Source organism: Nycticebus coucang, chromosome 12, assembly GCF_027406575.1.
Source record: "Nycticebus coucang isolate mNycCou1 chromosome 12, mNycCou1.pri, whole genome shotgun sequence".
Classification (NCBI taxonomy): domain Eukaryota; kingdom Metazoa; phylum Chordata; class Mammalia; order Primates; family Lorisidae; genus Nycticebus; species Nycticebus coucang.
The window spans coordinates 72,988,698-73,014,602 of NC_069791.1; the positions used below are offsets into that span (position 1 = coordinate 72,988,698).

At 43.0% G+C, this 25,905-nt stretch overlaps 1 protein-coding gene and 1 long non-coding RNA gene across 3 annotated transcripts in view; one reads left to right on the plus strand and one right to left on the minus strand.

Annotated features, from left to right (window-relative positions):
- The window catches only part of LOC128562484 (NADPH--cytochrome P450 reductase), a 69,148-nt gene extending 45,673 nt beyond the window's left edge, over positions 1 to 23,475 (minus strand). Inside the window, exon 1 of one of the 2 annotated variants that reach the window (XM_053557471.1) lies at positions 23,383 to 23,475. The gene's annotated coding sequence lies outside the window, so the exon portion shown is untranslated. The other variant, XM_053557470.1, reaches the window with a different exon arrangement.
- Positions 23,476 to 23,618: 143 nt separating this feature from the next.
- On the plus strand, positions 23,619 to 25,700 carry LOC128562504 (uncharacterized). Its single transcript, XR_008373447.1, has 3 exons — positions 23,619 to 23,795; positions 24,020 to 24,077; positions 24,294 to 25,700. It is a non-coding gene; the product is annotated as an uncharacterized LOC128562504 (long non-coding RNA).
- The last annotated feature ends 205 nt before the right edge of the window (positions 25,701 to 25,905 follow it).

Genomic DNA, 25,905 nt, shown 5'->3' on the forward strand with positions numbered 1-25,905 from the left:
GGGGTGCTGTGGGCATGTTCCCCATCACAGGAGATCTGGCAACAGGAAGGCTGGGTCATGTGAGCTAAATGACAGAAAGTGCCTATACCCCAAGAGCCTGGAAGACAGACGACCAAATTAATGTTCATTAATCTGAACTGGCTGATTAGTAACAAAGCTAGGGGAAAAACCCCAAGTCTCTGATCACTAGTTAGTACTTACACACTGATTCCTGGGTCTTCTTTCATCCTTTGAAACACACCCACATGTACACACATCCATGTGTGCACATTAAACAAGAGCTATGGACAAAGAAGGCAGATGACAGACACAGTGATACGTGATCTCATGGCAGATGCTGAGGACTCAGGCAAGAAGTAGAAAAACAGGGAGGCTCAGGGCAGCACTCTGAAAAATGTAGGACAGGAAAAGTACTAATTCTATGGATTAAAAACTGCTCCCAAGAAGGAAGTATGGAGAAACCTCATAGCACTCAAGCTAGACCTGCCATTTGATCCTGCAATCCCATTACTGGGCATCTACCCGGAAGGAAAAAAATCCTTTTATCATAAGGACACTTGTACTAGACTGTTTATTGCAGCTCAATTTACAATCGCCAAAATGTGGAAACAGCCTAAATGCCCACCAACCCAGGAATGGATTAACAAGCTGTGGCATATGTATACCATGGAATACTATTCAGCCATTAAAAACAATGGAGACTTTACATCCTTCGTATTAACCTGGATAGAAGTGGAAGACATTATTCTTAGTAAAGCATCACAAGAATGGAGAAGCATGAATCCTATGTACTCAATTTTGATATGAGGACAATTAATGACAATTAAGGTTATGGGGGCCTTGGTGTGTGTCACACTTTATGGGGGCAAGACATGATTGCAAGAGGGACTTTATCTAACAATTGCAATCAGTGTAACCTGGCTTATTGTACCCTCAATGAATCCCCAACAATAAAAAAAAAAAAAACTGCTCCCAAGAACAGTCTGTGCTTCATACAGAGCTGAGTTTTCAGCTTTAACTAGGAGATTTTTCTGGAATAAATGAGTATGTGCTGCCTCCTGGCTCCCCAAAGGACACCATTAACATGTCTGCATTTAGTTTTTTCAAACTAAGTTTACAGGAAAAAAAGATGCTGTTCCTTGACAGCACTTTCACTGCTCCTTCTGGCTTAAGGGGAAAGGGCTCAGTGCCTATAAACCAAGGCAGAGAGGAAAAGGAATTACAGACTCTGGGGGCTTCCCATGCAGACACTTCAACAACCAATTCTGCTGAGTGACATTGCTGCCTCTGCCTGTACAAGCTACAGTGACAGGGAACTTGGCACTTCACATTTAAGTATCACCCTGCTTAAATGATACAGGTTAAAAGATGACAACATGGGGCAGAATCTGATAATACACATAGGTATTTTCTCTCTGGAATTTTCCTTTACTTTTTCCCATACAAAAAAGTATAACATTATACACATATTTATGCAAATTATTACCAAAAGCAGACAAAACATATTCTATTTTTTTGAAATATTTGTTTACGCTGCTAGATGATCCTTCATAATGGTATTTCTTTGGTTACACATAACTGATTTGATGTACCATTATTTGTTTAATTATTTCCCTGTTCATTTAGGAAAACATTTTTGGTCACTTAAATACAGGCTAGACCTTGGTCTAGGCCTGAGGGAGAAGAGATGAGAAAAACATGACCCTGCTGTGTAGACATTCACAGTCTGGTCAAGGAAACGAAAATGCTGCCGTCAAATGTGAGAAATGTAAAATAAATATTTACCAAGGACCGTGGTGATAGAGAGAAGACGTCAGTAACTTGCCCCAGGAAAATAGGCAAATATGCCATTAACTGGCTATCTTAGCAGATTTTTTTTCCAAAATCTCACTTTGCTAAATACCAGTGGTTGAGAATGCCCCTTATAAACAATCACTAGGCCTGGTACTTTGTGAGTGTATGTATGTTAACATCTCAGCTTCTCATACAAGAGTTACAATTACGGTATCTCCTTCTAAATAAAGGAAATCAAAGCTCAGATTGGTTTAAGTGATTTTGCCTGAAGTCACATCACTGCCACGTGGTGGCAGTGTCTAACACATGTCTGTTGCTGATGTCCATTCTGACCTCCTTAAATAACACTAAGCAAGGCATCTTTAGGCTCGGCACCCGTAGCACAGTGGTTATAGCGCCAGCCACGTACTGGAGGCTGGAGGGTTCAAACCCAGCCCAGGCCAGCTGAACAACAATGACAACTGCAACAAAAAAATAGCCAGGCGTTGGTGGCTTATTGTACCCTCAATGAATCCCCAACAATAAAAAAAAAAAAAAAAATAGCCAGGCGTTGGGACGGGTGCCTGTAGTCCCAGCTACTTGTGAGGCTGAGGCAAGAGAATCACTCAAGCCCAAGAGTTTGAGGTTGCTGTGAGCTGTGACACCACGGCATTCTATCGAGAGCAACATAGTGAGACTCCGTCTCAAAAAAAAAAGAAAAAGAAATAAAAGCATCTTTAGACAGTTTGTCTTCTTTTGTCTATCTTGGAACTTTTATAATTCTTGATATATAAATTGCCTTCAAACAGGATTAACCTTAGGCCAGGCACAGTGGCTCACGCCTATAATCCTAGCACTTGGAAGGCTGAGGCAGGTGGACTGCCTGAGCTCACAGCTTCAAGACCAGCCTAAACCAGAGTGAGACCTTGTCTCTAAAAATAGCTGGGCGTTGTGGTAGGCGCCTGTAGTCCTAGCTACTCGGGAGGCTGAGGTAAGAGGACAGCTTGAGCCCAAGAGTTTGAGGTTGCTATGAACTGGACGCCACAGCACTCTACCAAGGGTGACAAAGCGAGACTCTATCTCAACAACAACAACAACAACAAACAGGATTAACCTCTAGCTGAACTGATCAGGAAAGAAGATATGAATTACTACTACAGGGAATGGAAGAGGTGATACAATTTGATTCTATGGACATTAAAAGAACAATGTAGAAAATTATGAGTAAGTTTATGTCAACATTTAATAACTTAGATGAAATACACAAATTAATAGACATAAGCTGCTAAAGCTTACCCATGAAAAACAGATAACCTGAATAATTCTCTATGAAAGAATTTTAATTAGTAGTTAAAATCTTCCCCCAAAAGTGAACTACAGAACCAGATGGCTTCACTGGTAAATTTTAAGGAACATTTAAAGAAGAAATAATATCAATTCTACACAAACTTTTTCAGAAAATAGAAGACTTCACAAATTATCCTGAGGCCTGTATTACTCTGATACTAAAAACAAAGACAAAATAAACAAACAAAAAAAAACATAGAAAAATATGCAAAAATCTTCCAAAACATTCACAAATTGAATTAAGCAATATATAAAAAGGGCATTACATCAGGATCAAGAGGCATTTATTCCAGGAATACAGGTTGATTCAATTAAAAAAATCAATATAATTCACTGTATCAATAGGCTTTAAAAAAAAACCCATAAGATCATGTAGGCAGATGCAGAAAAAGCATCTGACAAAATTTGACATCCATTCATATAAAAAGACTCAGTAAACTAGAATTAATAAGGAACTTTCTCAAGCAGATAAAAAAATCATGGGTATGATTATGGTAATAAAAGTACACACTCTGTGTGCTGTTGTGAGGATTAAGTAAATTACACACGTAAAGTAATTAAAACAATGCCTGGCACAAAGTTTATGCCATATTAAATTTAGTTGTTACTAATACTAAAAATCCTGAAAGATGAGAAGTAAATGACAAAGAACATATTAAGTACCCACAGCTGCAAAAAAGAATGAACTGCTGTTATATGTAATAACATGGATGAATCTCCCAGCCTTAAGTTGAATCAGAAAAGCCAAACACAGAAGAATACCTACTGTACAATTCCATTTATAGCTGAACTCAGGAGGCAAAATCTACAGTGACTAAGGTCAGAACAGTGGTTACCTTTGGGGCAAGGGTTCTGCCTGGAAGGCACAAGATAAGCTTCTGGTATGCTGGACAATGTTCAATACCTTAATCTGGAATAGCAGTTACACAGGGAGTTTATATATGTAAAAATTCCTCAAACTGTATTTTTAACATTTGTTCACTTTAACATATATAAGCTGCAGTACAAAATGAAAAGTCCACAATGAAACAGTATATGCACCACGGCCTCAGGGATATAAAAAAATTTACATATATGCATAACAAGGGGTCATCACAAAAATTCCCACCCCCACACTTCTTTATTATCTATTATTTGCCTTTAAAAAAATGAGCATGGGGTGGGGCCTTGGTGTGCCACACCTTCTGGGGGCAAGACATGATTGCAAGAGGGACTTTACCTAACAAATGCAATCAGTGTAACCTGGCTTATTGTACCCTTAATGAATCCCCAACAATAAAAAAAAAAAAAAAAAAAAAAAATGAGCATGCTATTCTAGTCCTAAAATATTTTTAAAGTTTTCTTATGGAAAGAAAAATGGGCAGGCCCCTAGATCCAGTGATACTCTTCTTGGAACACGCCTCTTACTGGGCCTGGTAACATGTTCACTGCAGTGTTGCTTGTAACATCCCCACACTGAACACTTATGTTTTCAATTCCAAACAATAGAATATTATACAGAATATTAAAAATAATTACATGGAACTACCCCAGAACCCTAAGTCAGATGCTCACTAGCTTTTCTAAAACCTCAGAGCCTTTTCCTTCAAAGTACACTGTTTGGGGGAAGAAACAGTGACAAATCTCTGCAGAATAGAGCAGTGAACCAGCTCTCATGAAAAGACTGCCCAGTCCTTTTGGAAAGATGTTTGGAGAACACTTAGAGATCTAAAAATAGACCTGCCATTTGATCCTTCAATTCCTCTACTAGGTATATACCCAGAAGACCAAAAATCACATTATAACAAAGATGTTTGTACCAGAATGTTTATTGCAGCCCAATTCATAATTGCTAATTCATGGAAAAAGCCCAAGTGCCCATCGATCCACGAATGGATTAATAAATTGTGGTATATGTACACCATGGAATATTATGCAGCCTTAAAGAAAGATGGAGACTTTACCTCTTTCATGTTTACATGGATGGAGTTGGAACATATTCTTCTTAGTAAAGTATCTCAAGAATGGAAGAAAAAGTATCCAATGTGCTCAGCCCTACTATGAAACTAATTTATGGCTTTCACATGAAAGCTATAACCCAGTTATAACCTAAGAATAGGGGGAAGGGGGAAAGGGAGGGGAGGGAGGGGGATTGGTGGGATTACACCTGCAGGGCATCTTACAAGGGTATAGGTGAAACTTAGTAAATGTAGAATGTAAATGTCTTAACACAATAACTAAGAAAATGCCAGGAAGGCTATGTTAACCAGTGTGATGAAAATGTGTCAAATGGTCTATAAAACCGGTGTATGGTGCCCCATGATCGCGTTAATGTACACAGCTACGATTTAAAAAAAAAAAATAAATAAAATAAAATAAAAAAGAAAAGACTGCCCAGGGTGGCGCCTGTAGCTCAAAGGAGTAGGGTGCCGGCCCTATTTGCTGGAGGTGGCAGGTTCAAGCCCAGTCCTGGCCAAAAAGTGCCAAAAAAAAAAGAAAGAAAAGACTGCCCAAATATATATATTAGAAAGTTATGTATTTTCATTATGAAACTATTATTTTTTTTTTTTTTTGAGACAGAATCTCCCTTTGTCACCATCGGTAGAGTGTCTTGGCGTCATAGCTCACAGCAACCTCCAACTCTTTAGACTCAAGCAATTCTCTTGCCTCAGCCTCCCAAGTAGCTGGGACTACAGGTGCCCAGGTATTCTTAGAGATGAGGTCTCGCTCTGGCTCAGGCTGGTCTTGAACAGGTGAGCTCAGGCAATCTACCTGACTCGGCCTCCCAAGTGCTGGGATTACAGGCGTGAGCCACCGCACCCAGCCCCATTATGAAACTATTAATGAAATAAAAGAAAAACTATATGTTTCTTTAGAAAAATGATCCAAGAGAAGGTGATTTCCCCAAGAAGGTGATTGGGCTGGTGGGTATCTAAAGGCACCTTGCCTTGTCTTTTACGAGATGACATGTTTGTAAGCTACTTCCAAAATTGAAAATAAATTGAAAATAAACACACGGGAGCTGGATTGCTTACTATTGGAGAAGGCAGTTACAGACATGGAAAGACAAAATAGAAATGGATGCTGTGATGTGGTACTGGATGGAAACTGGAGACATCCATTATGCATTAACAGTTTTACTATATAAAGATAGATACAGATAGAAATTTGTTCACGTTTCTGTGTATTTTCCTAGTTTTTTGTTATTGTTGTTTGTTGTTGACAGAGTCTCACTGTCGCCCTTGGAAGAATGCCTTGGCGTCACAGCTCATAGCAACCTCCAACTCTTGGGCTTCAGTGATTCTCTTGTCTCAGCCTCACAAGTAGCTGGGACTATAGGTGCCTCCACAATACCTGGCTATTTTCTTGTTGCAGTTGTCATTGATGTTTAGCTGGTGTAGGCTGGACTGGAACCTGCCAGCCTTGGTGCATGTGGCTGGCACTGTAACCACTGTGCTATGGGTGCCAAGCCTGTATTTCCTAGTTTTACTGGCAGAGAGGGCCCAGAAGCAATGACACCTCAGTAGCAATCAGCCATCTAACACCCAGATCTTGGTTTCTAACTATCATTTACCTACACCTTAGTTTCTTTTTTTTTTTTTGTAGTTTTTAGCCAGGGCTGGGTTTGAACCCGCCACCTCTGGCATATGGGGCTGGCGCCCTACTCCTTTGAGCCACGGGTGCCACCCTACACCTTAGTTTCTAAACACTATTCTCCATCAAAAGGAAATAGGGCTCCTTGGAGAAGGAAAAGGGGGAGGAAAAGGAATGGGTGAACCTGGATCACCTTGCTGTGCCAGGGAGTAAGGAAGCGCTGCAAAAATGATAGGGACACGTCAAAAGGACACAGGAATCTACTGGAAGGGATTTCCTTTGGCCTAAATTAGAACATTTAACCACCAAAATAAATAACATTAGTAATAGATTATAATCCATAGGATAAAAGAATAATACAATTCAATATTGATATAAATACACATGTAGAAAGACTTACAAAATCACCAATTGGCAACTACCATAGTAACCACTATCTTAGAAAACAATCACATTTTGAATTATTCTAAGCTGTTCCCTGGGCCAACTGAATAAAGCCTTTTTCCTCTTAAAAAAACAAAAAAAGAAAGAAAGAAAAGAATCATAAGTGTTAAGACCTGTGGATGTCGGGCAGTGCCTGTAGCTCAGTGAGTAGGCACTGGCCCCATATACCAAGGGTGGTGGGTTCAAACCCGGCCCCAGCCAAACTGCAACAAAAAAAATAGCTGGGCATTGTGGCAGGTGCCTGTAGTCCCAGCTATTCAGGAGGCTGAAGCAACAGAATAGCTTGAGCCCAAGAGTTAGAGGTTGCTGTGAGCTATGACGCCATAGCACTCTACCAAGGGCAACAAAGTGAGACTCTGTCTCAAAAAAAAAAAAAAAAAAAGGAATGGCTTAACTCTTTGAAAAATATCAAGGTCATGAAAGACAGACAGAGGAATTGCTCCAGATTACAGAAAATGAAAGAGTGATTACAGTTAAGTACAACTTGACATGTTGGACCAAGACAAAAGATTTTTCTTCATCGATAAAAGATACTAAGAGTAAAATTTAAATAAACTCTACAACTAGGCAATATAGTGAATCCATATTAATTTCCTGATGTTGATCATTATACTTTGATTATATAAGAAAATGTCCATGATTTTTACAAACTACACAGTAACGTACTTAGGGGTAAATGAGAACCACATCTGTAACTTACTCTCAAGTAGTTCAGGAAAAACAATTATCTATTTAGATACATAAGTAAGCTGAGAATGATAAAACAAACACACATGGGCGGTGCCTGTGGCTCAGTGAGTAGGGCGCCGGTCCCATATGCCGAGGGTGGCGGGTTCAAGCCCAGCCCTGGCCAAACTGCAACAACAAAAATAAATAAATAAATAAAATCAATAGGTTTAAAAAAAAAAAACACACATGGTAAAACATTAACATAGATTTCCTTGCACTGTTTTTGCAACCTTCTGCAAATCAAAATAGAAAGTTAAAAATACAAGACTTCAAAAGATCTCTTGTGTAACCCGGAGACTACAGTTAGTAATGATGCATTGTATTCCTGAAAATTTCCATGAAAACACTGGAACAAACATTTACTCAACACATGCCATGCACCAAGCACCATGCTAGGCACTTTGTACAAGTTGTCTTTTGATTCACATGATAAACCAATTTACAGAAATATTATTTCACTCACTTTATAGACACAGATTCAAAGACCTAAGGGTTAAGCAAGTTACTAAAAGTCTTCATAACTTACAAAGGGAGATTCAAGGACCAAAAGGGACCAAAAGGGACCTTCTCTGCCACTTCTTGTTGCGACCCTAGACAAAGAAGGGGTGAACAAACTTTTTGCTCACAATGGTCCCAGGAATTCTCATGCTGGTTATAGTCACCCCAGGTTCAGGGAGAAGTAAGCTGTGCCAATCAGCACAAATGGAGTTTCTACTGGGGCACTGAAGACCTGGGAGCTGCAGAGGGCTGCTCTGAGCAGCAGCTTCATGCACAGAGGAAGGAGGTCTCTCAGGTAGTACCTTCTTTTTGTCCAACAAGTGGCTTCAGACCAGCTCTCCCATAGTTGAAATGAAGAAACAGCGTTGATGAGACAGAGTCCAGATTTCCCCAAGTGGTCAGGCCAGATGGCCACTGAGCTGGGGCCTCAGATGACGCTGTTTTGCCCACCTCCCTTCCCAGCTTTACTTGCATTTCACCTTGACATTAGGCCATTGCAATGCATTAAATGCTGATGTCAATCAAATGCACAGTGAGCACCAACTACAAGTCATCTCCATGACCCGTGTCTAAATATTCACACCATGCTTTTAAATTCTAGAATGTGGGGAACAGAATTCTTAAAAACTCATAACATGGGGCGGCGCCTGTGGCTCAAGGAGTAGGGTGCCGGTCCCATATGCCAGAGGTGGCGGGTTCAAACCCAGCCCCGGCCAAAAAAAAAAAAAAAAACTCATAACATGAACAAGCAAGTACTAATCAGGTTCCACTGCTATGGTGATAAAGAATTACTACAGCATTTGCAAGACTGCCCATCAGCACTAAACCATTATTTGAAGAGAGCTTTTTACTGCTCCATGTTCTCTTATGAGGAAGAACAAATCTTTTGGTGCTGGCCTGACATACTATGCCTATGGCTCAGGATGGGATGATTATACTAGGTCACTCGAGATGTTCCTTTAGGCTGACAGCTTAGTGCTCCATCTGAAGGACACTGCCAAGAGAACTATGAACATGAGTGAGGCAAGCTGTGGAGACACACTTGGGTTAGGAGAACTAATGCTCTGCTGCACCTGCCATGGCTTTCTGTTACAAAAGACGTTGGCCACATCATACAGTACACCTGTACACGAGACTAAGAGGAAATTTCTCCAGACCACAGCACTAGCAAAACATCCTCCTGAACACTGACCCACATTAAGGCTTCATGCTTAATTTTATGCAATGTCCACTGTGGGTAGGGTGACTCTGCTAAGCTTTTGACCTCCAAGAGGTGATCTGGTATGGTAGTTCAAGCAGCTTTTTTCTTGTTATTCCACCATCCCAAGGTACAAAGTCTGACAATTTCTCGAACTAGAAAAGTGCTACAAGGCTTGGCACCTGTAGCTCAGTGGCTAGCGCGCCGGTCACATACCATGGGGCTGACGGGTTCAAACCCAGCCCCGGCCTGCTAAACAACAATGACAACTACAACACAAAAATAGCAGGGCATTGTGTCAGGTGCCTATAGTCCCACCTACTTGGAGGCTGAGGCAAGAGAATTGCTTAAGCCCAAGAGTTTGAGGTTGCTGTGAGCTGTGACACCACGACCCTCTACCGAGGGTGACATAATGCAACTCTGTCTCAAAAAAAAAAAAAAACAACAAATGCTACATACCTCACTGCTGAATATCACTACAGTCACCAGATGGCCAAGTGGAGTACTTCAAAGGTGACCATAACGATATTCAGCAATGAGGCAAGTTCATGAACTTAATTGTCTAACCTTTAACTTCCAGGGTGGCTGTGATGGAAAGAAGACTGGTGGAAGGCTCAGCCCTGGCTTGTAAATGCTTCCATCCAGAAATGACATACATCATTTCCTCTCACAAACCATTAAAGTTAACTTCAAGAGGACTAAGAAATGCGGGGAGTACAGAAATACTCAGTGAACAAATGTGTCTACTGCAGGCATGCAGGACTTGCTCAAGGTGATAGGAAGCTGGTGGCAGTCTAGTTGCTCAAGAACTTCCAACTTACATTTATCAGTCTGATTTTTAAAATTTAAGATAGAATTCACACACAAAAAATTCATCTTTTGGGTGGCGCCTGTGGCTCAGTGAGTAGGGCGCTGGCCCCATATACCAAGGGTGGCGGGTTCAAACCCAGCCCCGGCTGAACTGCAACAAAAAAATAGCTGAGTGTTGTGGCGGGCGCCTGTAGTCCCAGCTGTTCAGGAGGCTAAGGCAGGTGAATCGCGGAAGCCCAAGAGCTGGAGGTTGCTGTGAGTCCTGTGACATCATAGCACTCTACTGAGGGCCATAAAGTGAGACCCTGTCTCTACCAAAAAAAAAAAAAAAAAAAATCATCTTTTTTTTGTTTTGTTTTGTTCTGTTTTTTGAGACAGAGTAGAGTGCTATGGCGTCATAGCTCACAGCAACCTCCACCTCCGGTTTAAGCAATCCTCTTGCCTCAGTTTTTCTAGTTTTAGTAGAAATGGGGTCTCACTTTTTGCTCAGGCTGGTCTCAAACTCATGAGCTCAAGCGATCCACCTGGCTCGGCCTCCCAGAGTGCTAGGATTATAGGTGTGAGCCACCACGTCCGGCCAAAATTCACCGTTTTAAAGTATACAATCAAGCCAGCTGCGGTGGCCCATGCCTGTAATCCTAGCCATTTGGGAGCCGAGGCAGGAGAACTGCCTGAGCTCAGGAATTTAAGACCAGCCTGAGCAAGAGAGAGACACTGTCTCTACTAAAAATAGAAAAAAAAAAAAAAATAGCTGGGCATTGTGGTAGTGCCTGAAGTCCCAGCTACTTGGAAGGCTGAAGCAAGAGGATTGCTGGAGCCCAGGAGTTTGAGGTTGTTGTGAGCTATGATGACACCACAGTACTCTACCAAGAGTAATGGAGTGAGACCCTGACTCAATAAAACAAAACAAAACAAAAAAAAGAAGGTAAGAAAAATAAAAAGAAATAAAATAAAAACAGAAAAATTAGCCAGGTATTGTGGCAGGTGCCTGAAGTCCCAGCTACTCAGGAGGCTGAGGCAGAAGGATCACTTGAGTCCAAGAGTTGGAGGTTGGAATGAGCTATGACACTACAGCACTCTACTGAGGGTGACAAAGTGAGACACTGTCTCAAAAAAAAAAAAAAACCTATACAATTCAGTAGTTTTCACTATATTTATCTACCCATACTGCAACTATCATCACTATCTAATTTCAAAACATTTCATCTACCCCCCCAAAATCCCAACCCCATACCCATCAGCAGTCATTCCCCATTCTTAACTTGTTTTTAACTGATAGAGAGAACTGTGTAAGAGAAAGTCTTCCACTTTTTGCTCTGGATGTCAAGAAACTGAATAAATCTACAGTGCCTGGAGAAGACACGCAGTATCCTTACCCTAGTCCCCTTCCCCATCATATCCTGTTTGCCTTGACTATCTCAACTATTTACTTTTCCCTAAATAAATACTAATTACAGTAACATGTATTACGTACTAGAACATTCAACTAGTCCAAATAGTTCATTCTATCCTTACATCACTCCTCTGAGGTACAGGAACTGTAATTGACACGACATCCTAGCGGTAAGGATATTGCATGTCTGCTCCAGGCTCTGCAGATTTATTTGTTCAGAGTTTTTTTGATGTCCAGAGCAAAGAGCGGAAGACCTTCTCTCACACAGTTCACTCTGTCCATCAGTTAAAAACAAGTCAGGAATGGGGAGTGACTGCTGATGGGTATGGAATTGGGATTCCTTTTGGGGATGATGAAATGTTTTGAAGTTAGTTAGTGGTGGTAGTTGCACAATGGAAAAAGTAAATTGTTCAACATCAGGTAATCTATAAATGCTAGAATCGGTATTTAAACACAGGCCAACAGGCTCCAGAAGACCTCTACTGACTGTCAGTATGCCCTTTAAGACCTTTTTAGAACAAACAAAGTTGAATGACCTGGGGTTTAGTTTGCGGCTGACATCTTCGGCTACCATCAGATGACAGATTTACTGAAGATTAAATAACACCTGCACGGGGTGGCACCTGTGGCTCAAAGGGGTAGGGTACCAGCCCCATATGCCAGAGGTGTCGGGTTCAAACCCAGCCCCAGCCAAAAACTGCAAAAAATAATAATAATAACACCTGCAGGACACAGGATTGATCCTGTGTCTGGCTGGAGCTATCTTGCATCTCTGTAACCCCAGTACACATCACCCCTGGCATAACATAGGTGTTCAGTATTTATCTGCTGAATGAATGAACACCATCTCCTGGACCAGAGTCATTGCTCCACCCTTGGCAGCACAGAAAGTCAAAGTCCTGTGCAGCGAGGGGCACATGCACAGAACTAGTGCTGCTTTCTGAGAACTCTTAGCTCTGCCTAAGATTATCCATTAAGGGGCAAGAAGCCAAGCTAGGCTTTTCAACTTGTATAGCAAAATAGCAGGACACTGCACGTGGGAGGTACCAAGAACTTCAGGATCCCCACTTTGGACTGGCTGCTTCCTGCTCTGGCAAAAGATCTCTCATTGTTCTCTTTCTCAGATTCTCAAGCTTTATTCCTGCCTGCTAAAATACAACACTCTGATTCTACTCTCTCGCTCTCATACTCCAAAGACCTGCCCTTGCAGAATTACAGATGAGTCTAAAGCACTCAGTCCTTTACCCAGATGGGTCCCAGAAAGGGCCACCTGTGGGTAATACTATCTAGTCTTTAAACCAGTGATTTCTAACCTATGTACCATGAGAGGATCTTAGGTGTGCCATGAAAATTTTTAAAGATCATTAATTAAATTATTTTTGAAAAGAAATTCAAAGCATGGTAAGTATATTCTCTTTCTTTTTACTCTTTTTATTTATTTATTTTTGATCAACATAATTTAAGCCTGCTGCTGAAATTTAACTACAGGTTCAAGTGTGTCATGAGATAAAAAAAGGTTGAAAAATACTGCTTTAGACCATTCTCTCCACCCTGGCCTAAGCCATCATCCTTTTTCGTCTTGTTAGTATTTTCCACATACAAGTGTAGTGGCACCTCAAGGAGAACATGGTACATATGAGGTGATTTACAAACGCTTGTAGAATATGGAGGTTGCTGCCTACTGCTTAATTCAACGACCCTCATGTAAGAGCAAACAGAAAAGTACTTCTTGTGATGCTTTCTTATCCTAATGTTTGTACAGACTCTCATCTTTCTTTGCCTTGACTTGTAGACAGCTCCGAGTTGTGTGCTCAATCATCACATCCTCCCTTGGGTGTTTTTTGGTATAATTATTTGCTTTACAGGGTCCTTCTCTCAATAACCAGGCTCTCAGCTTTTAGTTCTTCCTGTAGGTTTTGCTTTCTTAGGAGTGAGCCGGGGACTTGAAATTCAACAAACTCACAACTCAGGTTGAGTCATGAAAGAACACAGGCCTGGTCAGTCGACATTAGACATTAATTCAAATCGCAAATATGCCACCGACACCTCAGGGGACCCTGGGCACATTACTTATCACAGCTTTTAGTGTCTTACTGACTGTTCTCGCTATGTCATGATGATTACGTGAGACAGAAACACCCAGCACACTTGAACCTGTAGTTAAATTCCAGCACAGTGCCTGACATACAACAGACACTCTGAGATTACACTAAACCCCTTTTATTTATTTTCATTAGAATTTTAAAAATAATAAAATTTGTTTGTGTCTTTGGCATCCAGGTAACTGATCTAGAAAGACTTAGAATATTCTTCTTCAATTATAAAATGATCATTAGTTATTGAATAAAATATCAATTGCAGAAGGAACCTAAGACATTTAAAATTTCATATCTAGATGGAAAACTAAAATTCTACCAAACATTATATAGTATTTTAGAATAATATGCAAAAGTACAAATCAAACCCAATTTTTTTTTTTTTTTTTGGCTGGGGCTGGGTTTGAACCCACCACCTCCGGCTATGGGACCGGCGCCCTACCCCTTTGAGCCACAGGCGCTGCCCATCAAACCCAATTTTAACATCTTGGCTCAGTCAATATGCTCCAGCAAATGTGGGAGAGAGATGCCATATTTATTCATCCAGTAAATATTTATAAGGACCTACCTTATGCCTGGCAGTGTTGTATGCACTAGCTTAGGCTCACAGAAAGGACAGAAAAGTTCCCTTTTCTCGCTGAATTCACATTCTATTCTAACCACATTGCCATTAGGGAGGGGAGAATTAGATTCAAAGCCACTTTGTATTGTTTGTTATGGAAGCAGATGAAGAAAAAAAACACAGGCTCAGCACCTGTAGCTTAGTGGTTAGGGTGCCGGCCACATACACTGGGGCTGGTGGGTTTGAACCTGGCCTGGGCTTGCTAAACAACAATGACAACTACAATCAAAAAATAGCCAGGCGTTGTGGTGGGCATCTGTAGTCCTAGGTACTTGGGAGGCTGAGGCAAGAGAATTGCTTAAGCCCAAAAGTTTGAGGTTGCTGTGAGCTGTGATGCCACAGCACTCTACCAAGGGCAACATAGTGAGATTCTGTCTCAAAAAAAAAAAAAAAGAAAGAAACACACATACTATTAAGACAGGGATTGCAAATTTTTCAGCAAAGGAGGGGCGATACACGCAGAACTGCAAGATCAATCAAGCCGTGGTACCATGGACAGATCTTGGGACATGGTGAGCAGAAGACAAATTTATAGATTTAAAGAAGCCAATCAGGGAGTTAGTGCACAAGGAAGTAACAGGGAACTACAATAAGACCACAGCAGTAGAAAGAGAATCAAAGACCAAAAACTGATAGGATGGCTCAGCACCTATAGCTCAACCAGCTAGGGCTCCAGCCACATACACCAGAGCTGGCGGGTTTGAACCCGGCCCGGGCCAGCTAAACAACAATGACAACTACAATGAAAAAATAGCTGGGCGTTCTGGTGGGTGCCTGTAGTCCCAGCTACATGGGAGGCTGAGGCAAGAGAATCGCTTAAGCCCAAGGGTTTGAGGTTGCTGTGAGGCCATAGCACTCTACCCAGGGCGACAACTTGAGACTCTGTCTCAAAAAAAAAAAAATATGGCTGGGTGTTGACGTGGGTGCCTATAATCCCAGCTACTTGGAAGACTGAGGCAAGAGAATCACATAAGTCCAAGAGTTTGAGGTTGCTGTAACCTGTGATGCCACAGCACTCTACCGAGGATGACATACTGAGACTCTTGTCTCAAAAAAATTTTTAAAAGCAACGATTGGACCTGGTGGTGGCAGGAAAGCAGGATGAAGTTCCTTAAGGCTTCAAGGCCCGGGAAGATGGTGAAGCCATTGGCTGGGACAGAGACCTTGTTAGTGGAGGTGTCAGGTAAAAGGGCTGGGAGCTTTTTATTGCTGTTGTTATGTTAAATGACTTCTCATTGTCTGCAAATCACATTACATAAGAGGTCTCATCCATCACATGCACGTAATACCTTGTGATTTCAAAAATAATCACAAAAGTTCAGTAACCTTTCACCAAAGCCAACAACTGCTTTTCTTTATGAGACCACAAATACCTGATGGAAAACTTTCTGATGTCTGGAATGTGTGCCAATCTAAATTGCACACTGAAAGAGCTCAGGCACAATTGGCTAATACATTCTTCTGTGTAATCAAGAACTGGCATCCGTATTTACTGTGTTGAAAACTGACTCGAAATAACCTGCAGTCTTTGCATCTGAGTTTAGGAGAGGTGACCAAGAGTTCATGTGTTCCTACCCAACCTCGCAACCTTTGTACAGACCCACCCTACCCAATGCAATGATGATGCATGCCTGTAAAGATCGAAGTATCCCAAGAACACTGTGCTCTACAGTTTCATCAATACCAGAGAGGTGATGTGGATGCTGAGCTCTGAAAATAGGGTTGGGTAATCAGGGCCATAGGAAAAAGCACTGAAGATAAAACTAGGGGCAATAGAGTGACTAATTGCTATTCTTAACTTTCACCTAGAAGTAAGTTATACTCATTCTCCATTAGAGGACACACCCCCACAATGTCCACCTCCCTCCTTGTCATTACAACTGAGTGGACAAAAGCCAACTTTTCCTATTCTATTTTCCTACCAGGATGTCGCCTAAAGAATTCAGCTCTCCAAGAACAGTCCACAGCTGAGAGCAGCACAGTTTAGATCATCATCATATTCTAGTTTAGCCTTGAAACTGATTCATTTCAGGGAATTATGTGAACCATTCTCTCAGCAATGCTATAGAAGGAAATCAGAATGCTGCACCCTCCAGCACTCTAATTAAAGTACAATTCTTAGAATTCCCCCCACTGGCTCGGCGCCCATAATTCAGTAGTTCGGGCACTGGCGACATACATTGGGGCTGGTGTATGTCAGCCTGCTAAACAATGACAACTACAACCAAAAACAGCCGGGTATTGTGGCAAGCACCTGTAGTCCCAGTTCCTTGGGAGGATGAGGCAAGAGAATCTCTTAAAGCCCAAGAGTTTGAGGTTGCTGTGAGCTGTGATGCCACAGCACTCTACCAAAGGTGACATAGTGAGACTCTGTCTCAAAAAAAAAAAAAAAAAGTGGAATAAGTTGAGTGCGGTGGCTCACACTTGTAATCCTACCACTTTGGGAGGCCAAGGTGAAAAGATTGCTTAAGCTCAGGAGTTCAAAATCCGCCTGACCAAGGGCAAGAACCCATCTCTACTAAAAATAGAAAAACTAGCCAGGCATTGTTGTAGGCACCTGTAGTCCCAGCTACTCCAGAGGCTGAGGCAAGAAGGTTGTTCAAGCCCAAGAGTTTGAGCTTACTGTGAGCTATGATCCCACAGCAATCTAACCAGGGCAACCAAATGAGACTCTGTCTCAAAAAAAAAAAAAATTAATAAAATAAAAGTGGAATAAATGAGTTCCCCACATCAACAGTTTTCTGCACAAGCCACCCAGAAGGACCAGGTTCCCCAGGTCCTTTGTTCACTATACATTCAAGCATTAAATCATTTACCATGAGAGAGGATACCTGGGAAAAGTGAGTTCTAGGAGAACAGAGGTCTTTCTCAAGGAGACCCCAAGGATACACCTGCAGGGTCCTCTCCCTGGTAACTCAGCTCTTAGGAATTTGGAAGTCCTAGACTTTCTGGGACCTGGAAATTTCTGCTGTGAAATCCTGTAGTTCTGTGGGGGCTGGAAGAGCTTCTCCCCCTTGATTTCAAATTGACCAATGAGAAAAATACCTATGGGTTAGAACTTTTTGACTGGAGATAAAAAGGGAAAGACCAAACCAGTCAGGGAGTATGGCCATTTTGAATTCTTCTATGCTATTAGCTCCACTGGCTGAATAAAAGCCTTTTTCCTCTGAAATACGGTGTTTAGGTGGTCTTTCTCTCCATTGTGCCTTGTTTTCCCGCAACAGCTGTACCAACAGCATGAGAGATAACAAAGATTGATGAATTAGGCTGCAGCAGACCCAACCAACAGGAACCACCAGCCAGTAAAGAACCATGATTTGCCTCATGGAACTTTTTCACCACCTTTACACACACACACACACACAGAGAGGTAGGCAGGTATGTGCATGCTAATCCAAACAGATACACATCTGATGTAAATATCTCACTTGGGGAAGAAAAATGCCTTTAAGATGTAGAGCTGTAAAACATCATGATTACAAATTTAGGCACAGTAAAAAAGTCCCAAATGATTGTTAATTCACCCAGAAAGGAGGACATTAGGCAGTGAGAAAATATGAATACTCAATGCAAGAGAACGGTCTTCTGAGCTAGCCATAGCAATGACTTTCTAAAAATCCTCCTAATCATTTCTCATTGTTCATAAGATCCTTTCAGACAAGACCCACCATGCAACATATACACCCCCAGAAGTGAGTGGGCTCAGGGAATTCCTGCCGATTTGCCTAAACTCCACTGAAAGGACACCTCTTCCAAGAAGCCTTGCACGATGACCCCCACAAAGACACTTCCTCCTGTGTGTTTCTCCAGCACACAGTTTCAGCAGTGTATACCAGCCTAAGCACTAATACATGCCTCACACCATCATCTTGAGAATGAACTCAACATACTCTGCCATTCTCACTGATTTTTATGTTTGCTTCCCTCCCCACAGGAGTTCTCAAGTACCTAAACCAGACCCTACACATAGAAACACATACCCTAAAACTGAATATGTGCTTTTTAAGTGTCATTCCACAGAGCTCTAATCAATGCCAAGAAGAGGAAGGATCATTCCCCTGAAAGAGCACACTTGCTGAGCTGTTCCAAGAAGGGAGATGGAACAGGGATTCTTTCCCAGAATGCACTAATGAAAAAACTAAGGCTTGGTATGGGCCAATGGTCTGTAAATACAGGTTAGCTACCTCTGATCCAGGAGCTTCTCCGAGCAGTGACTCTAAATTTTAGGCAAATGCCAGATAGCAGAACTGCATAGAAAAAAATGTTTTGTTCTGTAGCCTGCATAAAAATAAGAAGAAACTGGCATTTTTTGTTTCTCTGTAAGACTAAAAGATAGTATATATGACTTGTGCTTTGTAGTATTGGGAGAGGGACAATCATATTATTAAGCAATTATGTATATGGGATAGGAGATTTCCCCTCCACCAAAAAAAAAAAAAAAATACTCTATAGTTAGAATATGAGATAATGATAATGCAGCACAAAGGCAGTGAGGGCTTTGGAAGCAGATCACCCTGGAAGAGTTCTTAGCTGCACCCTCATGAAGCCTTGAGCAAACTAGTCCATCTCTTGAGATGGCCTTCCTAGCTGCAAAGTGGACACTGAAAGACAAACATTTAGGGGTTATCAGTACTTAAAATTCTGATATTATGTGCATGTGTGTACATAGATAACACAAACTTAGCATAGAGTCCAGCATAATATTCCCTGAAATGAAAACATCTCTGTCATTGGCAATTTGCCTTCCTAACTGACCTTAGAAGACTGAATTTAAAAGTGATAAGTCCCTGTCAGATAACAAGATACATCTTTCTGGAGGTGGAGGGTTAGCAATATCTGTTATTTAAAGTCACAATATTTAAACACATAACCCTCTCTGTTATTTTTCTCCCTGGCAGTTATCAACAACTGACAGATCAGATATGTTTTTGTCTCCCTTCATTGAAAGATCAGATTCATGAGGGATTTGTCTCTTGTTCACTGCTATATCCCCAACACATCAAATAGTGGCTGGTACACAGTAGGTAATCAGTATCCATTAAGTACATTTAGAAGCTTGTAACATTGTTCCAGCTCTTCCACTTGTAAGAGTTATGAAAAAATATTTGCCCAAGTACACAAAGATGAAGAACAAGAACACTCAATGCAGAATTCATAACAGCAAAGAGCTGCAAATAATGCAAACTCTCTTCAATAATACTAGTTATTGGAATATTATCATTTTGAAAAGAACAAGTTTTTTAACTGATAAAGCAAATCTTTACATAGCAAAACAGACATCCATATTAATATAAAGCCAGCCTCGGCTCAGTGCCTGTAGCACAGTGGTTATGGTGCCAGCCACATGCACCAAGGCTGGCAGGTTTGAACCTGGCCCAACCCAGCTAAACAACAATGACAACAGCAACAAAAAAATAGCCAGCCGTTGTGGCAGGCACCTATAGTCCCAGCTACTTGGGAAGCTGATGCAAGAGAATCACTTAAGGCCAAGAGTTTGAAGTTGCTGTGAGGTGTGACATCACGGTACTCTACCAAAGGTGACATAGTGAGACTCTGTCTCAAGGGGAAAAAAAAAATTTAGATAGTAAAAAATTCATGTTGTTTTAAGTCAAAAAAAATTTTTTTAATGTTTTTATGTGACAAAAAATATCTGGAGAATATACCCTACATAGGACATTCACTATCTATATCACATACTTCTGTAAACAATTTCTTTTATAATGAGCACTTAATATTTTTGTAAACAAAAAATGCATTTTAATGAAAATTATCATTTCTCCATTTCACTTTTTTCTTTCTTTCTTTTTTTATTTTTTTGAGACAGAATCTCACTATGTCACCCTCGGTAGAATGCTATGGTGTCATGGCTCACAGCAACCTCAAACTCTTGGGTTTAAGTGATTCTCTTGCCTCAGTCTCCCACGTAGCTGGGACTACAGATGCCTGCCACAACACCTGGCTATTTTTTGGTTGTAGTTGTCACTGTTGTTTAGCTAGACCAGGCCAGGTTCGAACCTGCCAGCCTCGGTGCATGTGGCCAGTGCCATAACCACTGTGCTACAGGTGCCGAGCCATTTCACTTTTTTCTAACTTTAATTTTTTAGACAGAGTCTCACCCTGTTGCCCTTGAGTAGATTACTATGGCATCATAGCTCACAAAGCAACCTCAAACTCCTGGGCTTAAGCCATCCTCATGCCTCAGCCTCCCTAGTAGCTGGGACTACAGGCACCCGCCAATGCCCAGCAGGTTTTTCTATTTTTAGTAGAGGCAGAGTCCCACTCTTGCTCAGGCTGGTCTCCAACTCCTGAGCTTAGGCAATATGCCTGCCTCTGGCCTTCCAGAGTGCTAAGATTACAGGCGTGAGACACCGCATGCAGCCTCTAACTTTAATTTTTTTTTTTTTTTTTTTTGTAGAGACAGAGTCTCACTTTATGGCCCTCGGTAGAGTGCCGTGGCCTCACACAGCTCACAGCAACCTCCAACTCCTGGGCTTAAGCGATTCTCTTGCCTCAGCCTCCCGAGTAGCTGGGACCACAGGCGCCCGCCACAACGCCCGGCTATTTTTTGGTTGCAGTTTGGCCGGGGCCGGGTTTGAACTCGCCACCCTCGGTATATGGGGCCGGCGCCCTACCGACTGAGCCACAGGCGCCGCCCTCTAACTTTAATTTTTAAATGCATCTGACATACAACAAAAAGTTAAATCCTAAAGCATTCAACTGAGGCCCACAGCCCTGGTATGGTTTGTGAAAAGTGCCAGAGCTTGAACTCAATTTCTCAGTCTCACAAGGCAGTGCTCTGCTTTTCTGTAAAGCACAAGGAAGCTGAGACTCTTGCAGGGGCACCCCCACCTCTGGAACCATAAGAGGTTCTACAACTACATAAACTTTCATTTAAAAAAAAATGCTAAAGAGCTAAATTTCCTTTCAACTTTAAATCTTCCATGGGTTTATTAATAAGTAAATGTTCTGGATTTGCCAAGCAAGTCTGGTTTCAAATGGTCTAGCTCCTAAGTGTACACAGATTTACCTAATACAGATCCTGATTTTCAAGGAGTTAGGGTGGATCAACCTAGAATCAATGGCAGGTCCTAAAATTCAGGTTTGTCAGGCAACAGACATTCCTTGTGGCTATTTACAAACTCCTATGACCCAGTACCCAGGAATATTCACCTGACTTACTCATCTTAGCTGCAGTCTATGCTATTTCCAGGTGCCCAAGTATATCCGTCATGTTTGTTACATTTCAAACATACCTATTATTTTTTCAAGTGCTAGATGTGAAGAATTTTGGAGAGTTAAGACCACTCCTAAAACCTGCTTTTCGGAAACTTCTGACAATGATTATTTGCTCAAGAAACAGTTTCCCACATCAGATGGTATGAAAGTCATGAGTAGCTCAAGAACCACTTTCTCAGGCTAGGTGCCCTGCTACATATACCAGGGCTGGCAGGTTTGAACCCGGCCTGGGCCTGCTAAACAACAATGACAACTACAACCAAAAAATATCCAGGTGTTGTGGCAGGCACCTGTAGTCCCAGCTACTTGCCTCCCGAGACAAGAGAATCGCTTAAGCCCAAGAGTTGGAGGTTGCTGTGAACTGTGATGCAACAGCACTCTACTGAGGGCGACATAGTGAGACTCTGTCTCAAAAAGAAAAAAAAAAAAAAGAACCACTTTCTCAAAAGGAAAATAAGAACTCCTTAGAGGGACAAGAAAAAAAAGAATCCATACCCTTCTGGGTTCACTGGTTTACTAAGTGGGCTTGTGGGACTATTTTTCTTACCAAGCCAACCCCACAACCACTCAAAGGGGATTTGTATAGAAGGGCCTGAGGAATTACAGCACTGAACAGGGAGGACACTGGATCCCAGAGAGTTAGATAACTGCTCTGCTTATAAGGAAGTTTACAGTTCTCAATGCCACCCTCTAGGATCTTGTTTTGATCCTCAGAACCTCAGCTCTGTAGGGGTGGCAGGGTAGCTGTATTACCTATCACTTGTTCCACTGACCAAGAAAACAGAAGCTCAACAAAATGGCAAGATTCAAAGCCAGGACCACCCAGTCCAGTCCTGTCTCCCTTTGTGCTAGCATTATTCTCTAGCTTGGCCAAGCTTAGAGCCAAGGCTGTAGCTTTACTGGTCTAAGGGAGAAGGCAGCCACTTTCATTGAAATGGTCCCAAACTCCTCGGTATTTAGTGATCAGTTTACACAATGGTGACTGGCCTTGAGAAGTGAAAAGCAAAAACTCGAGGTCAAGCTCCCTGAAACGCCTCCACCCCTCCGCCACCCAAGAGTCCTCCATCTCTTACGCAATTGCTCCCAGGAGAGCCGAGGCACCTGCCTAAGAGGGGCACTGTCTCCAGGGATGCAAGCCTGGCAATTCCCAGGAGAGGGCTAGCTGGCGGGCTCCCCTGAGCCCTCTACTGAGCCCACCTGATGCTGCAGGGTCAGATTTGGGTCCCATTAGCATTCATCTAGTGCCTCCCACGCGAGTTCCCTCACAACTTGCTGCCTCCTTAGGCCAATCGTACAGTCAAGGAAACTGAGGCTCCGAGAGTTAGTGGCTTACCCCAAGGGCAGCTGCGCGGGGACTGAAGTCGAAGCCCTCAGTGCCTAGACACCGCCTTCCACCAAAGGGCCTGCCGAGCTCTCTCCGCCCGAGGCTGTGAAAACGGTGACCCTCAAGCCGCCGCGAGGGGTCAGCTACAGGGGAAGAGCCACCCGGAGGAGAGGGAGCCGCGCCTTCCGCGCGAGCGTCAGGCGAGACGCGCTGCGACCAGGCCCCAGAGCCCGCCTCAGTATCGAGAGCCGGGCGGCCGCGGCGGTGTGAAGAATCCCGCACCTCCCAGCCCCAAGAACCAACCTAGCCCACCCGGCGGCAGCCACCCAGTAGACTCACCACAGGCGGTCAGGCAGCGCTCCGGGACAACTGGGCAGGACGCAGGCCCGCACCACTGAGGCGCTACCACAGCCCGCGCCGGCCGCGGGGGTGGAGGCGGGGCCTTCAGGGCCGCTGCTCCGCCCACCGAGCCGCGCGTTCGCTCTCATTCCGTCTTCCCTCTCTCTATCCCCCCCTGCAAATCATGCTCTTGGGATGGCCCGACTCGGCCACGCCTTCTCACCTCTCATTTGGGCAGCGGCGGATTCCAGGCGCGCTGTTCCGGGGAAGGAGAAGGCCCCACGGCGGTGGCTGTTACAGCTTCGTTCGCCCACCCACGACCCCGCGGTCCCCTGCACTGGGTTCCCACCCTCTACTGGGCAGGGCATGGCTGTGCGCCACAGGGTCTGGCCTACTGCTGCCTGCCGCCGCTTGTATGTGATCACGGCATTTTCTCCTCCACGGCCCTCAGTTTCCTCGCCTGAAAATAGCGAGGCTGCAAGCACAGACTGACTAGGCAGGGAGCGAGGACTGGACGAAAGAGGCGGGAAGGGCACACATGGGCCTCGGATTTGAAAAGCCTGGCTGCCTTGGGGCGGGGGTGGTTGAGTGGGTAAGAATTCCACTTATGTCTCCTACTATGGTTCTTGTATTACAGGGTAATGAGGATTGAGTGATAAAACCTTGGTTCCAAAAAGATCTAGTCCAGCGCGATAGTAAGTGCTCTTATTACCACTGTTGGTATTATTGCAGGCTCTGCTGCAAATTCCTTTTGGAACAGTGAGCAACTCCTTTCGGACCCCCTTCTGCATCTTTAAATATGGGGCTAACCAATAACCAAATACTGTGAAAATAGTCAAGTCCTGTGTAAAGAGGGGATTATTACCATGGCCCCAGTCTGATCACCTCCTTTGAACCCGTCCTTCCAACAGGTTTGATGAATGCAATAGCCTTCAGGATGGAACATGCCATGTCCAACTAAGGGACTGAACAGGTAACTCCCACACTAAGCCCTGAAGAGAGATGAGAAATTCAGCACCCAGATATCTGATACTTGTCCCACCTTTTCTTTTCTTTTTTTTTTTTTTTTTTTTGTCCCACCTTTTCAACACTATCTTGGATATCTCCCCTGGATGTCCCTTTGAGGCTTCAAACTTGAAACCATGACTCCTTGTTTCCTGCTTCTGTGAAGCCAGCACTCCTAAGTACACTGAGTCCTCTCTCTGCTAATAGTAGCACCACTTATGAAACATCGGGAAAACAGGCATCTTATTTCTTTGGCTTTTTCTCATTGACCTAGTTCCCGAATCCTATAGAATGATTCTATTGCCAGGACTTCCTCTTTTTACCTTTCCTGTTGCCCCTGCCCTAGCAGGGGGCCACCTCTGTTCACTTTTCACCTGGATAATCTCAGGAGCTTCGTGACTATATATGCCACCTCTAGTTTCTCCTATACACACTGACCAGGGAAGCTTCTCCTCTTCAGTTACTGTCCTGCTCTCTGCCCTATTTTCCTGTCCCTCTTCCCAGCCCCCTCCAAAAAAAAAAAAAAAAAAGATTCCCTAGCCAGCTGGCGAGAAACGGTAGGTTGGATATATACCTTAACCTTCCACTAACATAAATTCTGGATATACAAAATATTTAAGTGATTGTTTTTAAAAAGAGAAGAAAAAAGAAACTCCATAAGTCCATGGGAGAATTTGTGTTCATAATATCCAAGAGGTCTTTCTGAATTAAGTCACAAACCCCAGAAGTCATAAATGAAATGATTGAAAAATCTACCTGAGTGGCGCCTGGGGCTTGGTGAGTAGGGTACCAGCCCCATATATCAAGGGTGGTGGGTTCAAACCTGGCCCTGGCCGAACTGCAACAAAAAAAAATAGCTGGGGGTTGTGACGGGCACCTGTAGTCCCAGCTACTTGGGAGGCTGAGGCAAGAGAATTGCCTAAGCCCAGGAACTGGAGGTTGCTGTGAGCTGTGTGACGCCATGGCACTCTACCGAGGGCGATAAAGTGAGACTCTGTCTCTGCAAAAAAGGAAGAAAAATCTACCTACATAAAAATCAAAACCTGAAATGTGACAAACACGTACAAGCAAAGTCAAAAGACAAATGCCAAACTATGAGAAAATATTTGCAAGTATTAATAGTCAAAGGACTAGTTTTCCTAATAAAAAGCAACTAGTAATTAATAAGAAAAAGTCTGGGGCGGTGCCTGTGGCTCAATCCGTAAGGCGCCGGCCCTATATACTGAGGGTGGTGGGTTCAAACCCGGCCCCGGCCAAACTGCAACCAAAAAAATAGCCAGGCGTTGTGGCGGGCGCCTGTAGTCCCAGCTACTCGGGAGGCTGAGGCAAGAGAATCGCCTAAGCCCAGGAGTTGGAGGTTGCTGTGAGCTGTGTGAGGCCACGGCACTCTACCGAGGGCCATAAGAGAGACTCTGTCTCTACAAAAAAAAAAAAAAAAAAGTCTAATTAGGCTCGGCGCCTGTGGCACAGTGGTTATGGCACCAGCCACATGCACCAAGGCTGGCTGGTTCCAGCCTG